The sequence below is a fragment of the Hordeum vulgare genome, chromosome 2H (assembly GCF_904849725.1).
Source record: "Hordeum vulgare subsp. vulgare chromosome 2H, MorexV3_pseudomolecules_assembly, whole genome shotgun sequence".
In the NCBI taxonomy this organism is placed as follows: Eukaryota; Viridiplantae; Streptophyta; class Magnoliopsida; order Poales; family Poaceae; genus Hordeum; species Hordeum vulgare.
The window spans coordinates 323842337-323848880 of NC_058519.1; positions in this window are offsets into that span (position 1 = coordinate 323842337).

Sequence of the window (6544 nt, forward strand, 5' to 3'; positions counted from 1 at the left end):
GCCAGCAGACGGCAAATAAAAGGCAGATGGCAAACAATCTCTATGCCATCAGCCTTCTCTTTGCCGTATGCCAGTTGTAAGCTAACGGCAAAGATCTTCTTTGCCGACCGCCAGCTGACAGCAAAGATTGGGCAGATGGCAAATTCTCTGTTTCCAGTAGTGATTCGGCCCTACCGATTCTCAACCCAAACAGAACCCTAGCCAAACCTACCATTTCGGTACAAATGATTCTGCATCGGTGCTACTGAGTTCACGTGACCAACCTTTTGTTGCCTCGGTACACAAATAGGAATTTCCGAGTTTGGGTATCGGTGTCACCGAGTTGGGTCATCTGACCGTTAGCCACCTTTTCGGTTCTATCGAGTTATGTATGCCGGTCTCACCGAGATTCAAAAGTTGTTGTCTTTTGTGCAAGTTGGTACCATCGAGTTTATGACTTCGGTGTCACCGAATTGGTGACTTTAGGTGTAACGGTTGGATTTTGGGTGCTGCCTATATATACCCCTCCACCAACCTCTTATTCGCATAGGAAGCACTCAGGACACACACTTCATTGGGAGAACCATTTTTCTCAGAGAGAGCCACCTACTCATGTGTTGAGATCAAGATATTCCAATCCATCCATTTGAAGGTTGATCTCTAGCCTCCCCAAGTTGCTTTCCACAAGATTAATCTCTCCTACCCCTGCCAAATCTGAGAGAGAGAGTGATTGAGTGTTGAGGAGACTATCTTTAGAAGAACAAGAGCAAGGAGTTCATTGTTCTACCACATCCATTACCTTTTGGAGGGTGGTGCCTCCTAGATTGGCTAGGTGTCGCTTGGGAGCCTCCTACTTTGCGTTGTGGAGTTGAACCAAAATGTTTGTAAGGGATAGGAGATCACCAACTTCATTAAGATCTACCGTGAATGAGGCTAGTCCTTTGTGGACGAAAGCCGTGGTGGAATAGACAAAGCCGCTTCTTCGTGGACCCCTTGTCGGTGGAGCCCTCCATGGAATCTTGCAGCCACTACTCTTCGTGGGTTGAAGTCCCCACTAACATGGATGTACGATAGTGCCACCTATCGGAACCATGTCAAAAATCGCCGCGTCAACCTCTTGGGTTTGATCTCCCTACCTTACTCCCTTTACTTTACACTTGCATGTTTTACATTCTGCTGCTATACTCTTAGATGTGCATCTTTAGGGTGTACTTGACTTGCCATAATTGCTAAAACTTTCCCACAACTAAAATTGGGAAAAGGCTAAATTTTAAATGGTCAAGTAGTCCAATCACCCCCCTCTAGACATAGTTTCAATCCTACAGTTGTGATGACCGAATGCACCTGTATAGTGATCCCAGAGATCAATGCTCAATGAACACATAGAAACTGAATGAAAAGAGTCTTACATCCATACATAATGTATAATACAAATAATGGCCATTAAGGCCAAGTCATTACATAGATAGGGCCTCGAAGGTCGACATACCAAACACAAGTGACAACGGATAACTAGGTTGAAAGCGTGAACCCATGCCATATGCCTTAACCTATTGGCATTTTGACTCGGAAGCGTACTAGATCGCATGTTCGTCCCCGACAAATTCTTCTCCAAACTCTGGTTCTTCCATGCCCGGCTAATTAAATAACTAGTGTCAAGCCAATGAGTATTTGAATGTACTCGCAAGCAACCCATGATATGGTACAAGGCAATAATGAAGTATGGCATAAAACTAGTATGCTATTTTTGTGGAAATCAGATTTTTCCCTTGTGCAATAACATGATCAAGTTCTCATGCAGTATGCATCCTAAGGCATAGCGGTAATCCAGTGAACAGGTTACATATATTAGTATCCACTGAGAGTTCAACGACCCTGGTTCACCCATCATGCCAAGTCACCAAACTTAACCAAGGTACCATATTACCCACATAACACTCCTTCCCACACACGAAAATTGTTTGTTAAACAAGGACATAGCCCAAGTGCAGTCATCCAACTGTCCTTGACCATGGACACGACTATTCAAATAGTTTTACACTATGTAGAGGTTTGCGCGCTCTATCCACAAGACTCGGGGAACTTCCGTGTCATCCAAGACTCGCGGTACATAACATGCCCGAGGTAAGCACCCGAGCTATGCCTTTCGCCTGGCGAAATTAAACAAATAGTCCGCTCGTTGGTGCCATCCCTCATGATGTACATCATACGAGCCACGCTCTAGATCGTACCATCCATGAGGGCACACAACGGTGTGCCCGGTGCCTGTAAAGAGAGCTCATGGTCGCCCTTCCTGACACGACCCCATCTCAAGAGTGGCCACGCCACTCCCACCACTGGTAATGCGAGCTTTGTGCTAGTATCGACCAAAGTAATCAACAAAGCCCCGTCCCATAAAGGGGTATCGTGGTTCCACATGTAAGGTTGGAGTAAGGTCGAAACTTAAACCAATCCGTTTTCGAAAACCACACACTCACTTTCCCCGGTACACCACTTCTTTCTCAAGTGGTTACCAAGCTCAACACCATCTCCGTGGGGCATTAGTGGCACTCGACGGGTTTTTTGTAAACCCCTTGAAATCACCTTTCCTTTTTCCGTCACCATGCATGTACCCATTCTCCTGCGTAGAACTTCTAGCAACCTAACTACACCCACCCACACAACCCTCATAGATGATAGGGTTATGCCCAAGTGCAAGTGTCAAAAGGAACTATCAGAAACACCCCACCGAGGTAGTTGCCGATTCAACAAAGTATTATGCATCGGAATAAAATGCCTCACATGACATCCATGCAAGAATTTGCTTAGACATGGTAAAGGGGCTGCTTGCCTTGTTCAAATAGGTCTGAGGGTCTTCGAGGTCTTTTGGTCGAAACCCTTCGTGAGCAACACAATCTATTGCCGCAACATAAACGGGCAAAATTAAGCACTCAACCAAAAACACAAAAAATATTCCACTGAAAAAATGTCATATAATTTTTGTAAAATACTAGTGTTAGTATAGGTTGTGTAAAAAATATTGAATTTTATTCTTAGGCTTATAAATTACAGAAACCATTTTTAACAAAGTGCTAAATTACGCTAAACATGGTTTTAAAATAAATCATTGCATTTAACCTACTATAAAAATTACACAAGAGGCACTCTAAAATACTACTCAATGAAACAAGATTTTAGGTGGAAAATATTTGGATTTGGACAAGTATTTTATTCTATGGGATTTTTGCAAAAAAATAATTAACAAAAGAAAAAGGGTTGCAGCTCCTAGGCTAAGGGTAGCCATTAATTGGGCCGACCAAAGGCCAACCAGCCCAGGCACGCCACACAACCCTGCCACGCTAGGTTCAAACTTGGTGGGCAGGGCCTAGGGGCCAGAGAGAGAGAGAGAGAGAGAGGGGCAAGGAGGGTACACGGGAGGCTGATGGCTAGGTCCCACTTGTCGGGTTCGTCTTCAACCTCGCGCTAGAGAGGGGGCGAGGCTCACCTATGATGCTAGAGTCCACGGCGAGGCAAGATGAAGGTGGAAATGGAACCAGTGTCGACCTGCCGTTTGATGGGTGGTGGAGGGAGGAGCTGGGACACGGCGAATCGCGAGCGGCGAGGTCCCGAGGCGATGGTGATTCTGGAGCGTGGTCTCCATAGTCGAAACCTGCAAAGAAAAGGATGGGAAAAGGGGGGGAAGTATCACGAGGCTGATGTGGGCACAATGGAGGGGGAAAGAGGGCAGAAGCAACACCGTACTTGAGGATCACCGGAATCCCGATGCGGCAGATCCGGAGTTCGATCTTGGGCTTGGGTCTTTCACAGAGGGGGGGAGTGTGTAATACGTCTCCAATGTATCTCTAATTTTTGATGGTTTCATGCTATTATCTTGTCAAACTTTGGATGTTTTGTATGCCTTTTATATCTTTTTTGGGACTAACTTATTAACTCAGTGCCAAGTGCCAGTTCCTGGTTTTTCCATGTTGTTGACCCTTTTCAGTGGAGGATTTTAAACGGAGTCCAAACAGAATAAAACTTCCGTAAAGATTTTTTCCGGAACAGAAGATACGCAGAAATCTTGGGAACCAAGGCAGGGAGTCCCGGGGGAGGCCACAATCCCCCATGGCGCGGTCAGGGGAGCCCGCGCCTCCTAGGCTTGTGGGCTCCCGGGGCCTCCCCTGCCCTAGCTCCTTCGCCTATAAATTCCCTAAAATCCCTAAAAAAATAAAGAGATCCACGAAAATACTTCTCCGCCGCCGCAAGCTTCTATCTCCGCAAGATCCCATCTGGGGCACGTTCTGGTGCCCTGCCGGAGGGGGGATTCGGATACGGAGGGCTTCTTCATAAACACCATGACCTCTCCGATGATGCGTGAGTAGTTCACCATAGACCTTCGGGTCCATAGCTAGTAGCTAGATGGCTTATTCTCTCTCTTCAATCTTCAGTACAAAGTTCTCCATGATCTTCATGGAGATCTATCCGATGTAATCTTATTATGCGATGTGTTTGTCGAGATCCAATGAATTCTGGATTTATGATCAGATTATCTATGAATCTTATTTGAGTTTCTTCTGATCTCTTATATGCATGATTTCATATCCTTGTAATTCTCTTCGAATTGTGGGTTTTGTTTGGCCAACTTGATCTATTATTCTTGCAATAGGAGAAGTGCTTGGTTTTGGGTTCATATCGTGCGGTGACCTCACCCAGTGACAGAAGGGGTAGCGAGGCACGCATCATGTTGTTGCCATCAAGGGTAAAAAGATGGGGTTTTCATCATTGGTTTGAGTTTATCCCTCTACATCATGTCATCTTCCTTAAGGTGTTACTCTGTTCGTCATGAACTCAATACACTAGATGCCTGCTGGATAGCGGTCGATGTGTGGAGTAATAGTAGTAGATGCAGAAAGTATCGGTCTAGTTGTCTTGGACGTGATGCCTATATGTATGAGGACGTGATGCCTATATGTATGATCATTGCCTTAGATATCGTCATGACTTTGCGCGGTTCTATCAATTTCTCGACGGTAATTTGTTCACCCACCGTATTATTTGCTATTTTGAGAGAAGCCTCTAGTGAACACGATGGCCCCCGGGTCTACTTCACACCATATTTTCAGCCTTACACTTTTACTTCATTGCACTTTCCGCCTTCATATCTCACTTTGCAATCAATCTTGAAGGGATTGACAACCCCTTTATAGCGTTGGGTGCAAGCTCTTTTGTGTTTGTGCAGGTACTCTGGACTTGACGTGATTCTCCTACTGGATTGATACCTTGGTTCTCAAACTGAGGGAAATACTTACTGCTCCTCTGCTGCATCGCCCTTTCCTCTTCAAGGGAAAAACCAACGCAAGCTCAACGGACGACAGAAGATTTCTGTCGCCGTAGCACAAGAATTTCTGGCGCCGTTGCCGGGGAGGATCAAGTCAAGAACTCATCCAAGTAAGTGTCGCAAACTCATATCTTGCATTTAATTTTTTGCCTTACGTTTTCCTCTCCCCCACTTCTGAAAAAAAAAATTAAAAAAAAAGATTTGCCTTTTTCGTTCGCCCTTTTCTCTCGCTTGCTTTCTGTTCGCTTGTGTGCTTGTTTGCTTGCTGAAGTCACCATGAGTGAAAACACCAAACTTTGTGACTTCTCGAATACTAATCATAATGATTTTATTAGTACTCCGATTGCTCCCGCCACTAGTGCGGAATCATACGAAATCAAGGCTGCTTTGCTGAATCTTGTTATGATAGAGCAATTCTCCGGCCTTCCTAGTGAAGATGCCGCATCCCATCTTAATACTTTCATTGAGCTTTGCGATATGCAAAATAAGAAAGATGTGGATAATGACGTGATTAAATTGAAGATTTTTCCTTTCTCGTTGCGAGATCGAGCAAAAACTAGGTTTTCGTCTTTGCCCAAAAATAGTATTGATTCTTGGAACAAGTGCAAAGATGCTTATATATCCAAGTATTTTTCGTCGGCTAAGATTATCTCTCTCCATAATGATATCATGAATTTTAAGCAACTTGATCATGAACATGTTGCACAATCTTGGGAGAGGATGAATTTGATGATTAGAAATTGTCCCGCTCATGGCTTGAGTCTTTGGATGATTATACAAATCTTCTACGCTGGCTTGAATTTCGCTTCTAGAAATATCTTGGACTCCACCTTAGGTGGAATGTTCATGGAAATCACATTAGGAGAAGCCACAAAACTCCTAGAAAATATCATGATGAACTACTCTAAGTGGCACCCTGAAAGGTCACCTACTAGTAAGAAGGTACACGCTATAGAAGAAATTAACTCGTTGAGTGCTAAGATGGATGAGTTAATGAATTTGGTTGCAATTAGATGTGCTCCTTTAGATCCTAATGATATGCCCTTGTCTTCCTTGATTGAGAGTAGCAACGCTAGCTTGGACGTTAATTTTGTTGGTAGGAATAACTTTGGCAACAACAATGCTTTTAAAGGAAACTATGTTCCTAGGCCTTTTCTTAGTAACCCCTCTAATAACTTTGGCAACTCATACAACAATACTCATGGAAATTACAATAGATTACCCTCTGATCTAGAGAGTAATATCAAA